This window comes from Gossypium hirsutum, chromosome A02 (genome assembly GCF_007990345.1).
Source record: "Gossypium hirsutum isolate 1008001.06 chromosome A02, Gossypium_hirsutum_v2.1, whole genome shotgun sequence".
Lineage (NCBI taxonomy): Eukaryota > Viridiplantae > Streptophyta > Magnoliopsida > Malvales > Malvaceae > Gossypium > Gossypium hirsutum.
In genome coordinates, this window is record NC_053425.1 from 40,446,740 (window position 1) to 40,461,038 (window position 14,299).

The following is a 14,299-nucleotide window of genomic DNA, read 5'->3' on the forward strand; positions in this document are numbered from 1 at the left end:
TAGCTTTATAATCATTTTGTGTATATGGTCTTATGATATTGTTATTGAGTGGTATGGAAATGCTTGGCAATGATTAGCCATTGGAATGGCTAATCATGATCATATTTGGTGTTATGTATGCTAAATTGCTAGCTAATCCATGGAAACCATGAAATAGGTAAAATTTACCATAAAATAGATTTAGACAGCAGCAGTGACGTGAGTTTGAAAAATCACTAAAAATAGTAGAGATACAATTAGATGATGGATAATATATGGAATTGAAGAATTATGAGTCTATTTTCATATGGATGGAACAAAACAGGTATATGAGTTATATTTTATGAGATGTTTAAATTTTTGTGAAACAGGGCCAGTGCGATTTCTGGATCCCCAGTTCTGAATTTGTAAATTCACAATAAATTTTTCAAAAATAATTAGAAGTCATGATTTATATGTACAGATTCCTTATTTAGTATAATTTTATTAGAAAGAAACGGCATAGTCATTGAAACTCTATACAGGGAGATATCTGATTCGTAATACACAGAGGTCAGAGTAGTCAAACTCTGAAACAGGGGAGAATTTAACTAATAAATTGTACTAATTTGCTTGACCAAAAATTATATAAAAAAATTAGTAAATATATATGTGCGTCTAGTCTCAGGAAAAATTTATGGAATTGGATTTTGAGTTTTGTAACTCAAGATAATAATTTTTAAACGACTATGACGCAGATTGTTAGTTTGACTGAAAATTTTAAAAATAAATTGTTTGAGCTATTTAAGTAATGAATTAAGTCTATTAACACCTCGTGCTCGACTCCGGCGACGGTCTCGGGTATGGGGCGTTACATTTAGTGGTATCAGAGCAGGTTTAGTCGGTTCTCGAACTAACCTAGCATGTGTAAAAGTTTAGCTATACATGCCACTGATCTGTGATAGTGTGATGTGTTCCGACGCGTATGAGTACAGTACCGTCTTATTTAGACAGGGTACTCTCCAACCGAGCTGCGCCGACCATGTTCAATGTTATGTGAAGGTATTTGAGTAAAATTATGATTATGATAAGTCTCGGTTTAGAAAAGTATGAATAAAAGTTTATGATATATATGTTATAAATATCCATACTTGCTTAATGCTCATATGATGTAGTGTATATGGCTTACTTGATAAGATGAACGGAATAAGTAGAAAGTAGTAGAGGTATGAATAAAAGTCATAATATTATGATATGATGAAAATGTTATTGTCTTGATTTGGACGTCGAATGTTGATGAATGTTAATGATATATAATTTTTATGAGATAAAGGATTATAATGAAATGAACTTATCTATGTTAAATTGTTGGACTGAATTATATGATTGTAATGATATGTACACGATGATGCACGGAATGAAAGTTGTGATTGTGATGCAAATATCTATGTTTGTTTGGCCTTATATGATGTCATGAGCATGAATTAAATTAATTAAATGAATGGATAAGTAAAGCTATCTAGAAAACATAGAATGTACGCATAAGTATATTGTCTAAATGGGACAATAGGAAAATTGGTGTAAGCCAACATGAATGAATGACATGATTTTGATGATGTTGCTATGATGATGGGAGTTGTGTCATATGTGTATGTATAAGAAAGTCGAGTCAAAGGTCCTACAACCCCTCCCCCTTACCAAAGTGATACTTATAATGGAATTTCATGAGATTTGTATTGAATAAGTTTCTGGTTGAGAACCCAAAGAGTTCAGTGATAGAATAATTATAAGTATGATCAGAGATTGAAAATGAGCTGATAAGTAAAGTCAGAGCCAGTAAAGTATCGGATTGATATAAAGATTATTGGAATTATGCATCTGTCCCAGTTAGAGAAGGAATTCTCTTTGGTAAATCGAATTACTCAGGTGCAAGGTCGAGAAAAGTGTAAATTGAAATTTATTCAGAACTGGCATTCTTTAGTGAATGGTTTAATATGAAATTTGTGACGACAGAACTAGTTGGGGAAATGATATTTGAAATGTGAACTATCTGACTATGACAGTTATGACTGGACAAATTTAGCAGTCTCTTTTGAGATGTTCTATGTGTTTACCCGTTCTCAGAAATATTTCTATGGCTATTGATCTTCTGAAGAAATTCTTGTTATATGGGAATGTCTTTTAATCCTGGTGTTGGATGAAAGCATTGGTAGTCTGACTAGTTTACAATTTATATTGCTCTATTTCATCAGGTATTCTATTTCATTTCGTCTGATAAGAATTGATGAGAGAGTATATATGATATTATGATTCTGTTTCTTCTACTTGATGCTTCATCTAATATATATGTATGGGAAGATATATTGATCTTGTTATATTTGATTTCAGTGGGATTAAATGATGTTTTCTTCTGGACTTTCTTTCTTTGAAGAATTATCGGGGTATTCTGTATTTTGTCTATGAGTTTGGTTTTCGATTCTCCGGCATAGTATCGTATCTTGGGTTTCTTTATTCTGGATTTCTTTATTCTGGATTTCTCTATCTTGGATTTCTTTATTCGGTTTCCTTGTTATCTTTGTTCAATAATTTGTCAATTATGACTCGTGTTCGAAGTACGTTCTTCAGCTCGTGATAATCATGTCAAATATGACTATACTTCTAATTTGATCTTGGTAATGTGGTGATTTTAGTATTGGGTTTTTTTCTAATTTCTGTGTAAGGATTTGACATCAGTAAAGGCATAAGTGATAAAAGCGTGAGTTTCAGTCGGTATGGTGAATTATCTATTTGAAAGATTTCACGTGATAATTATTTCAGGATTATTTTTCCATGTCTGATAATAGAATTTCATTTTGTACGAATAAAAGAGTAAATAGTCTGAACGAGAAGTGTATATTTATTAGAAAGAGTTTGATATTAGTTAAAGTCACTACGAATGATAAGGTTTTCGTCTTGTGAAAGCTGAAAAGTTTATTACATGTTGACAAAGTTTGGATAGATGAGAATATTGGTAACCGAAGCATCTGAACTAGACTAGTCTACATTGAGTAAAGACTTCCTGACTTTCAGTAATGTACTGTTGTATGAATTATGATGTGTTTCAAGACAGTGAGGTAATGTGATAGTTTAGAGCATTCGATGTTACATAAAATCGGAGTTGTTAAAGGGGTTAAAGCCGAGCATTAGAATCTATCAAAATTATCCTTGTCAGTGTTGACATTGGGATGGAAATGAGAAAGATTATTCTTGAGGCCATATCAGAATTAATTCCATAGCAGAAAAAGGAAAATGTGATGTATCCTATTGTTAAATGTTTAGCGAGATCTATAAATCATATCTGTATTGAATGAATTCCTACTCATCAGATTCATGGAATTTTAGGTCTCTTTGATTGTTGGATTTCTTAGAATTCCGGTCTCCATTAATCAAGTTAAGATCCGAGTTTTATGTCATGATATCATCGGAAACTGAGAAGGGTTGAAAATTTAAGAACAGTTGAGAGTTGAGACTGTAAGCTTTCAGATCATATGAGAAATTAAAGAGATGTATTGGAGGTACAGTCTAAGTGAAAGTTCTTTGGCACCGAATATGAGATTAAAAGTGAAGACCACTTTTCTGGTAAGATTTTCGAGGACGAAAATCCCTAAAGGGGGGAGAGTTGTAATATCCTGATTTTGGGCTTAGTCGGAATAGTTGTTTCGTGACCACAAAATCCGAGATAGAAATAATTATTTTATGATTATTTTGAGGTCTATGATATGATTGCATGATTGTGTGAAAATTTCGTGAAGAAATTTTATGCATAAAGTGCTTAAATTGAAATTAGGGACTAAATCGAATAATTTGTAAAACTTGCATTCTAGAAGTTTCTAGTATGAAATTGTTTTGAAATATTAATTAGGAGGTTTTAAATAGCAATTTTACCAATTTCTAAGTCTATGGACAAAAATTGGACATGGATGGAATTTTTGGAAAGTTTAGTAGTAAGGGCATTTTGGTCATTTAGGGGGAAAATGAATTAAAATACAAAATTAAAAGCCAATTTTTCTCATCTTCAACCCCATGGCCGAATATAGCAAGGAGAAACCATGGATAGGCTTTTTCAAGCTTCCAAGCTCGATTGTAAGTCCATTCTAGCCCTGTTTTTCAAGTTCTTTACGTTTTTTGAGTCCTGGTATCTCGATTAAGCTTATGCTAGCAATAATTTAACCTAGGGTTTATATTTGGAAAAATACCCATAGGTGAAATTTGTGTATTTTTATGTTTTATGATAGAATATGAGGTTTTAAATTATGTTAGACAACTTGTGCAACTCGGTTTTAAGCGAAAACTAGCAAAAGGGCTTAATCGGTAAAAATACCTAATAGTCATAAGTACATGTTAGAGTGAAAATTTGATGTTGCCTTAGAAGGGAAAAATGATCAGCATGTCATAAAACATAAGAAAATAGGCTGAAGTTTAATTTACGAGCTTTGGGGAAAAAGTGTAAATATGCAAAAGTTTAGGGGCAAAATTGTAATTTTTCCAAAATATGATTTTGGGTCAATTTGAATAATGTGAGTCCTAATTAGACTATATTTTAAATGATGGAGCAAGGAAAACTAAAATTCGGGCTAAAATGGGGAAAATACCAAGTTGTGGACGAAATGGTAAAAGTAGCCATTTTCGCATACGAGGTAAGTTCATGTGTAAATAATGTAGTATAATTGTTATTTTTAAGTTATTGATGTTAATTATATGATATGCTGATTTTTTTATCGTGAAATATTATGCTTTGTGGTTAATGTTGAGTAATATGCAAATTATATTTACTACTTGATAAATATGAATTGCTACCGAGTATCGGTTCCGATATTCCATGGAAGACGACAAATGCGAGATCGAGGGAAAAAGCCTGTTTGAACCTTAGGAATAGATTAGGATAAAAGTGACATGTCACTAGGATGGTTGAGCATCCGAACTCGTTGAGTTGAGTCCGAGTTCGAGAGATGTAACTAGGCATCCGAGCTCGTTGAGTTGAGTCCGAGTTCACTTATGGATGCAAACGCCCGAGCTCTTTGAGTTGAGTCCGAGTTCACTTATGGGCAGGTTACATGGTAGCTTGGCTCCATATGTGGCACTTATCTGCAAACTTTCCATGTATCCGAATTATATTCCGATGTGTTCAACGGGTAAAGTTCTACTCAAATGGAGGAATACTCAAGATGAAAGGGATGTATTGGTAAGTGTTGTGAAATGGATACTTTGAATAGGTATGTACTTAACCCTCGAGTTGAAAACTCGATATAACAACAATATGGTAAGATGATAAATGAAAATGTGATATGAATGTCTTGGTGATGATTATGCAAATGATGTTTTATGTTTGCTTATATGGTTATGTTACTTGCTATTTGCATGTGAACTTACTAAGCATTTATGCTTACTCCCTCCTTTTCATTCCTTGTAGTGTTGACAAGCTAGCTCAGAAATCGGAAACGGTCGGAGGCACGCTCACACTATCCGTATACCATCTTGGCATAATGGCTTGTATATTTTGAGTATGGCATGTATAGCATTATAATCATTTTGTGTATATGGTCTTATGATATGGTTATTGAGTGGTATGGAAATGCTTGATGATTAGCCATTGGAATGGCTAATCATGATCATATTTGGTGTTATGTATGCTAAATTGCTAGCTAATCCATGGAAACCATGAAATAGGTAAAATTTACCATAAAATAGATTCAGACAGCAGCAGTGACGTGAGTTTGAAAAATCACTAAAAATATTAGAAATATAATTAGAAGATGAATAATATATGGAATTTAAGAATTATGAGTCTATTTTCATATGGATGGAACAAAACAGGTATATGAGTTATATTTTATGAGATGTTTAAATTTTTGTGAAACAGGGTCAGTGCGATTTCTGGATCCCCTGTTCTGAATTTGTAAGTTCACAATAAATTTTTCAAAAATAATTAGAAGTCATGATTTATATGTACAGATTCCTTATTTAGTCTAGTTTTATTAGAAAGAAACGTCATAGTCATTGAAACTCTGTACAGGGAGATATCTGATTCGTAATACATAGAGGTCAGAGCAGTCAAACTCTAAAACAGGGGAGACTTTAACTAATAAACTGTACTAATTTGCTTGACCAAAAATTCTATAAAAAAATTAGTAAATAGATATATGAGTCTAGTCTCAAGGAAATTTTACGGGATTGGATTTCAAGTTTCGTAACTGGAGATAGGAATTTTTATGTGACTATGACGCAGATTGTTAGCTTGACTGAAAATTTTAAAATAAATTGTTTGAGCTTTTTAAGTAATGAATTAAGTCTATTAACACCTCGTGTTCGACTCCGGCGACGGTCTCGGGTACGGGACGTTACATATGATCTCTTAAATCTCTTTTCATATTCGACCATAATCTAGCATGATGGGATTTTAATAAGCTAAATTTGTTTTAATTAGCTTAAGAGCATAGAGGGGTAAACTCAGATAAGGGAAAAGAGAAAGTAATCGAATAGCCGTTGTAATCGTTCGGCGATATCCGAGGTAATTTTTGAGTAGTCGCCTTTAGTATAAAAATTTATGATGCCTTGTTATGTGTATATTAGATGAATTGTGACCTTTTGATTCTACTTGAATTAAGTTGTGTGATAAATAATCTAAGTATATGAACTATAGTCGAATGGACAATACGGGTTAAGCTTAATTAATGAAATGTCTATGGAGCTTATATTCGCATGTAGCAAATGACTACTAATGTGACATGTTCAATGAGATGTGTTAATATATGATTAAATATGCATGATACTTGAGGAATTGTATCCGGGCTTAAAGACCCGTAGGCTATATGCTGGAAAGTTATCCGGGCGTAAAGACCCGCAGGCTTCATGCTAGAATGTTATCCGGGCTAGAGACCCGCAGGCTACGAGCTGGTATTATACCGGGTTTAAATTCCCGCAGGCTGGTGCTAGAAATTTGCTTTAAGTTCTAAGACTTGACAGGTTTGATGCCAGTAAATTAAGTAAGATTACGACATTGATTATCCGCAGAAAACCACCGTCGAGTAAGTACTATATATTTAACATGTTAAGGTACGTATTATGTACTCATATGTGAAATGATTTTAAAGTGATTTATTAGTATTAAAGAACGATATATATATGGATGAATACGGTATTTAAGAATAAGAGAATGACCTATTCGGTCAATGTATGTCATTATATGAAAGTACGTGACTTAAAGCAATTGTATGAGCCATATACTATAGTTAAATATGTGCTGAAAATTTCTTGTGTATTCATATATATATATTTGACCAATAGGCTTTATAATTAGTGTACTTGTGTATATTAGGCCAAGTAATATATAATTAGAATACGAGTTCTGTGATACTTAATGTTCGAGTTAATTGACAAGTTTTAATTGTTTGAAATGCTTAAAACTTACTAAGCCTCGAAAGGTTACTCTGTTCCTTATTTCTCTGTTTTATACGTTGTTGATTTTGGCTACCAACTCAGGGATCATCAGCAATTCATCCTACTATCGATCTTTTTGGTACAGTTTTATTTTGGTCCTGATATGGCATGTATAGGTTAGGCTGAAGATAACTATGTTTTTGTAATTGTAAATATTTTAGCCATATGAAAATGGGATATATATTACACAAAGATCAATATGTATTCAGCTCGATCTCTGTTTATGTTAGTTAATGTGGATGAGAAATTTAATGTTTAGCTCGGTAATACCTTTTTAGCCTAAATCCAGCGATCGGATTCGGGTTAGGGGTGTTACATTTTATTAGTATCAGAGCTACGGTTTAGTCGATTCTAGGACTAACGTAGAGTGTTTGAGTCTAGCTATACATGCCATATAGTATTAATACGATAGTATGATGAATTCTGACAGTTAAAAAAATGTGTTTTCGTTAAGTAATGGATCCCGATCCCAATCGAGCGGTAGCTGATGATGTAGAGAGTGCAGCGCCTGCTCCAACGCATGGGGCAACGCCAATGGACTCTCAACCTATCGCAAGCAATCAGAACGATGAGGCCAGACAGGCTTTTTATAGTATGATGAATGATTGGTTCAACCAATACATTCGAACTAATACGGCTGTTCCGCAACCCCCACTCTCGAATAATACACCCCCTACACCTATAATACCTCCAGTAATTGATCAGATGAGGTTGAATAAGCCCCCGATTGACAGAATTTGACAGCACGGGGCTACTAAATTTAAGGCTACAGATAGTGATGATGCTGAGCAAGCCAAATTTTGGTTGGACAATACTATCTAAGTGTTCGACGAACTGTCTTGCACACCCGATGAATGCCTAAAATGTGCTATATCTTTGCTACGTGATTTTGCCTACTATTGGTGGAATACACTGATTTCTGTTGTGCCCAGAGAGAGAGTGACTTGGGAGTTCTTCCAAACCGAGTTCCAGAAAAAGTATATCAGCCAGAGATTCATCGATTAGAAACGGAAGGAATTTCTTGAACTTAAACAGGGTTCCATGTCAGTTACTGATTATGAACGAAAATTTATGAGACTTAGCCGGTATACCCGAGAATGTGTTTCTTCAGAAGCTATAATGTGCAAACATTTCGAAGATGGATTGAACGAAGATATAAAACTGTTTGTTGGCATTCTTGAAATCAGAGAGTTTGTAGTACTTGTCGAGCGAGCTTGCAAAGCCGAAGAGCTCAGTAAAGAGAAAAGAAAAGCTGAAGATGGAGCTAGAGAGTTCCTTAAAAGATCTTTGGGAAAGCCCTTTCGGCAGTCACCGAAGAAATTTCGAGATGATTCGGACCGATCTAAGAACACTTCGGGCTTTTCCAGACAAGATCGTGATCGACCCCCTGTGAGTACTCGAGCCACTTCAGTTGCCAGTGCTGGAAACAATCGTCGGGATAGAACCGAGTGTAAGTATTGTGGGAAATGGCATTCGAGGAGTTGTAGATTTCATGACCGCTCCTGTTATAAGTGTGGATCAGCAGACCACTTTATCAATGACTGCCCGAGATTGTCTGAACAAAATGTGAATCAGAGTGGTAAACCGGGTACTACTATAGCTCGAGGTAGACCCTCTAGGAATACGGGGAATGCTAGTGGCGGTCAGAGAGGGTCTAGAGATGCTACGCCTAGATTTGAGGCTCGTGTTCCTGCTAGAGCTTATGCTATACGCGCACGCGAGGATGCTTCTTCACCTGATGTTATTATCGGCACTTTCACTCTCTTTGATACTATTGTGATTGCATTGATTGATCCTGGTTCTACTCATTCATATGTATGTGAGACTTTAGCATCCAGTAAGACTCTACCTGTTGAGTCTACTAAGTTTGTGGTTCGAGTATCGAATCCCTGGGGTCGATATGTGCTAGTTGACAAAGTGTGCAGGAAATGTCCCCTAATAATTTGAGGTTCCTATTTTCGGGCTGATTTGATGCTTTTATCGTTTAATGAATTTGATGTTATTCTCGATATGGATTGGTTGACTGTGCACGATGCAGTTGTGAATTGCAAAAGAAAGACTATTGATTTGAGATGTGCAAATGATGAAATAATACGAGTTGAGTCTGCTGGCGTGAACGGGTTACCCGCAATGATATCCTCGATGTTGGCTCAGAAATATGTAAAAAGGGGGTGTGAAGCATAACTTGCATACGTACTTGATAGTAAAGAATCAGAAAAGAAGCTTGAATCAGTACCAGTGGTTTGTGAGTATCTGGATGTTTTTCCCAAGAAATTACCGGGGTTACCACCTATTCGGGAGGTAGAGTTTGGCATTGAACTTGTACTTGGGACTACACCAATTTCGATAGCTCCGTACCCTCTGGCACCAACGAATTGAAGGAATTGAAAACTCAGTTGCAAGAGTTGACAGATAGACATTTCACTCGATCGAGTTTCTCCCCTTGGGGTGCACCAGTATTGTTTGTGAAAAAGAAAGACGGAAGCATGAGAATGTGCATCAACTATCGTCAATTAAATAAATTGACAAGAAAGAACAAATATCCATTACCACGTATTGGTGATTTGTTTGATCAACTGAAGGGAGCCTCAGTGTTTTCAAAGATAGATTTGAGATCGGGTTATTATCAGTTGTGAGTTCAAGACTCAGATATACCTAAAACTGCTTTCAGAACGAGATACGGTCACTACAAGTTCTTAGTGATGCCGTTTGGGCTCACTAATGCCCCTGCGGTATTTATGGATTTGATGAATTGAATTTTCAAACAGTATTTGGACCGGTTTGTAGTTGTGTTTATAGATGACATCTTGATTTATTCACGCGATGAAACTGAACATGCCGAGCACTTGAGATTGGTATTACAGATTTTACGAGACAAGCAGTTATACACGAAATTCAGTAAATGTGAATTCTGGTTGAGAGAAGTTAGTTTTTTGGGGCATGTGGTATCTGCATCTGGTATTCGAGTTGATTCGAGCAAAATTTCAGCCATACTTGATTGGAAGCCTCCGAGAAATGTTACTAAAGTTCGGAGCTTTTTGGGACTTGCCGGTTACCACAGACGGTTTGTAAAGGGTTTTTCGATGATAGCCACACCAATGACGAAACTCCTTCAGAAAGATGTTAAGTTTGATTGGTCAGAAAAATGTCAAAAAAGTTTCAATCAATTGAAAACTTATTTGAATGAAGCTCTTGTGTTAGTGCAGCCCGAATCCGGTAGAGAGTTTGTCATTTACAGTGATGCGTCCTTACTTTGGCTGGGTTGTGTGTTGATGCAAGAGGGTTGAGTTGTAGCTTACGCATCGAGGCAATTTAATCCACATGAGAAAAACTATCTGACCCATGATCTCGAATTAGCTACCATCATATTCGCTTTGAAAATATGGCGACATTACTTGTTTGGAGAGAGGTGTCATGTATATTCGGATCACAAAAGCCTCAAATATTTGATGACTCAAAGAGATTTGAATATGCGACAAAGACGTTGGCTTGAGTTGTTGAAAGATTATGAGCTCGTCATTGACTATCACCTGGTAAAGGCTAACGTAGTTGCCGATGCTTTTAGTTGCAAGTCACTGTTTACTTTGCGAGTGATGAATGTACACCTGTCCGTTTCATCTGATAATGTGTTAGTAGCAGAATTTATAGCCAAACCATTATTGATTCATCAAATACGTGAATCCCAGAAAGTCAACAATGAATTGGTGGCTAAACGAGCTGATTGTGTCTCAAATATGGAATCAGAGTTTCAAATTGACGACAACGATTGTTTGAAGTTCAGAAATCGATTGTGTGTTCCAAGAAATTCGAAACTTATTTCGGTGATTTTGAGCGAGGCTCATAGTAGCCGAATGTCAGTCCACTGGGGTAGTACGAAAATGTACAATGATCTGAAACGTCAGTTTTGGTGGCCTGGTATGAAACGAGACATTTCAGACTTGTTTCGAAGTGTTTGATATGCCAACAAGTGAAAGTGAAACCTCAAGTGCCTTCAGGATTACTTCAGCCGATCATGATACCCGAATGGAAATGGGATCGAGTCACAATGGATTTTGTATCTGGGTTGCCATTGTCGTCAAGAAAGAAAGATGTGATCTGGGTTGTTATTGATAGATTGACAAAGTTGGCTGATTTTATTCCCGTACGTACGAATTATTCACTTGACAAGCTAGCTGAGTTGTATGTTTCTCAGATTGTAAGGTGATACGGGGTACCTATTTCTATTGTGTCGGATAGAGATCCGAGATTCACATCGCGATTTTGGAAGAAATTGCAAGAAGCATTGGGTACCAAGTTGCATTTTAGCACCGCTTTTCATCCCCAGACTGATGGTCAATCTGAGCAGACAATTCAGATACTTGAGGATATGTTGAGATGTTGCATCCTTGAGTTTAGTGGTTCATGGGAACGGTATTTGCCTTTGATTGAATTCGCTTACGACAATAGTTTTCAATCAAGCATTAAGATGGCACCTTACGAGGCTTTGTACGGTCGTAAATGCCGTACACCTTTGTTTTGGATCGAGCTTAATGAAAGTAAAATCTTCGGGGTTGATTTGATTAAAGATGCTGAGTAGAAAGTAAAAGTGATCCGTGAAAGTCTGAAAGTAGCTTCAGATCGTCAGAAGGCGTATGCGGATTTAAAACGAAAAGACATTGAATATCAGGTCGGAGACAAAGTGTTTCTTAAAGTTTCACCTTGGAAAAAGGTGCTCAGATTTGGCCGTAAGGGCAAATTGAGTCCGAGGTTCATCAGGGAAAATTGAGTCCGAGGTTCATCCGGCCATATGAAATATCCGAACGAGTTGGGCCGATCGCATACAGATTGATTTTAACCCCTAAACTTGAAAAGATTCACAACGTTTTTCATGTTTCGATGCTTCAACGTTATAGATCAAATCCATCGCATATAATTAATCCATCTGAGGTTGAGATTCAATCTGATTTGAGCTATGGAGAAGAAGCGGTTCGTATTTTGGCTCGTGAAGTAAAAGAACTACGAAATAAGAAAATCTCATTAGTGAAGGTACTGTGGCTTAAGCATGGGGTTGAAGAAGCTACATGGGAACCTGAAGACTCTATGAAAAGATCGATATCCTAACTTATTCACTGGTAAGATTTTCGGGGACGAAAATTCTTTATGTGGGGGAGAGTTGTGACAGCCCTAATTTGACCCTAGTCGGAAAGTGGTTTTGTGTAACACCCCTAACCTGAATCCGAACGCCGAATTAAGGCTAAGAGGTATTACCGAACTAAACATTTAATTATCTCATTCACAGTGTCAATAAACATAAACAGAGATCGAGCTGAAATACATACTGATATTTAAGTTATACGCCATTTTCATATGGCCAAAATATTTACAATTCCAAAACATAGTTATCATCAGCCTAACCTATACATGCCATATCGAGTCCAAAATATAACTATACCAAAAAGATCGATAGTGTAATGAACTGTTGACGATCCCCGAGTCGGTGGCCAAAATAAACAATCTATAAAACAGAGAAATAAAGAACAGAGTAAGCTTTCAAAGCTTAGTAAGTTTTAAGCATCACAAACAATTAAAGACTTATCGAAAATCGAAACATTCATTCACACTTAAGTATCATTCTTTAGTACTAATAACTCACAAAAATCATTGACTGAATGTACATGAGTACATAAAGAAATTTTAACATATAATGCATATAAAAATATACCATGACCGATTAAATCATTCTCATATTCACAAATATAACCATCAATCATATTTATATATATTATTCTTTCATGCTAATGATTCACTTCGAAATCAATTCACCGATGAGTAAGTAATACGTACCTGAACATTTTAAATGTATAGTACTTACTCGATGATGGTTTACTGCGAACATTCAATATCGTAATCTTACTTAAGTTACTAGCATTAAGCCTGTTAGGTCTTAGGACTTGAAAGCAATTACCAGCACAAGCCTGCGGGAATTTAAACAGGTATCATACCAGCTCGAAGCCTGCGGGACTTTGGCCCGGACATATTTCTAGCACGTAGCCTGCGAACCTTAAGTCCGGATATACATCACTGAATCCCAAGCATACTTATTCGCAAGAAAATTCAATTCACATAACATCTCACAATCATAGTTCATTTATTCCATTCGAATAATAGCATAACATGGGCACCATTCATATAACTTTTGGCTCAATAACATACATAAGAATATATGTCCATTTACTTTCCAAGCTTAACTTCTAATGTCTATTCGGCTTTAAGCCTTAAACATAAATTATTTGTCACTCAACTATATTCAAATAGAATCAATAGATCGCAGTACAGTTATCATACACATATCAAGACATTATCAATTATGTACTAAATGTGACTATTCAAAACTTACCTCGGATATACTTGAACGGTTGCAGAAAGGCTACTCAATTACTTTCTCTTTTCCCCCATCCAACTTCAACCCTCTTTGCTCTTGAGCTTGGTTTAAGCCTATGGTAACCGAATGAAGTTTTCTCCCTTTTCCTCTCTTACATTTTGGCCCAGAAGAACAAAGGTGAAGCTTTGTTTTCATCACCCATTTTCTTTTTATTAATTCATTACTAAATTAAAATTATAAAGCCATTATAATTAAATAATACATATATTCTATATAACATATCATCATTGCCGGCCACTACCTAAATAAAATGAATATTTGACATGCAAGTCCATCCTCTTTGTCACATGCATTAATAGGCCACTTAAGATTAACCTATCACATTTCAGAATTTTCTCACATAAGTCCTATTTAATAATTTCACATACAATTGACCAAATTAAAGCATGAAACTTTCACACGTGCATGTACACATACAGTAAGCATAGATTATAATGGTTAATT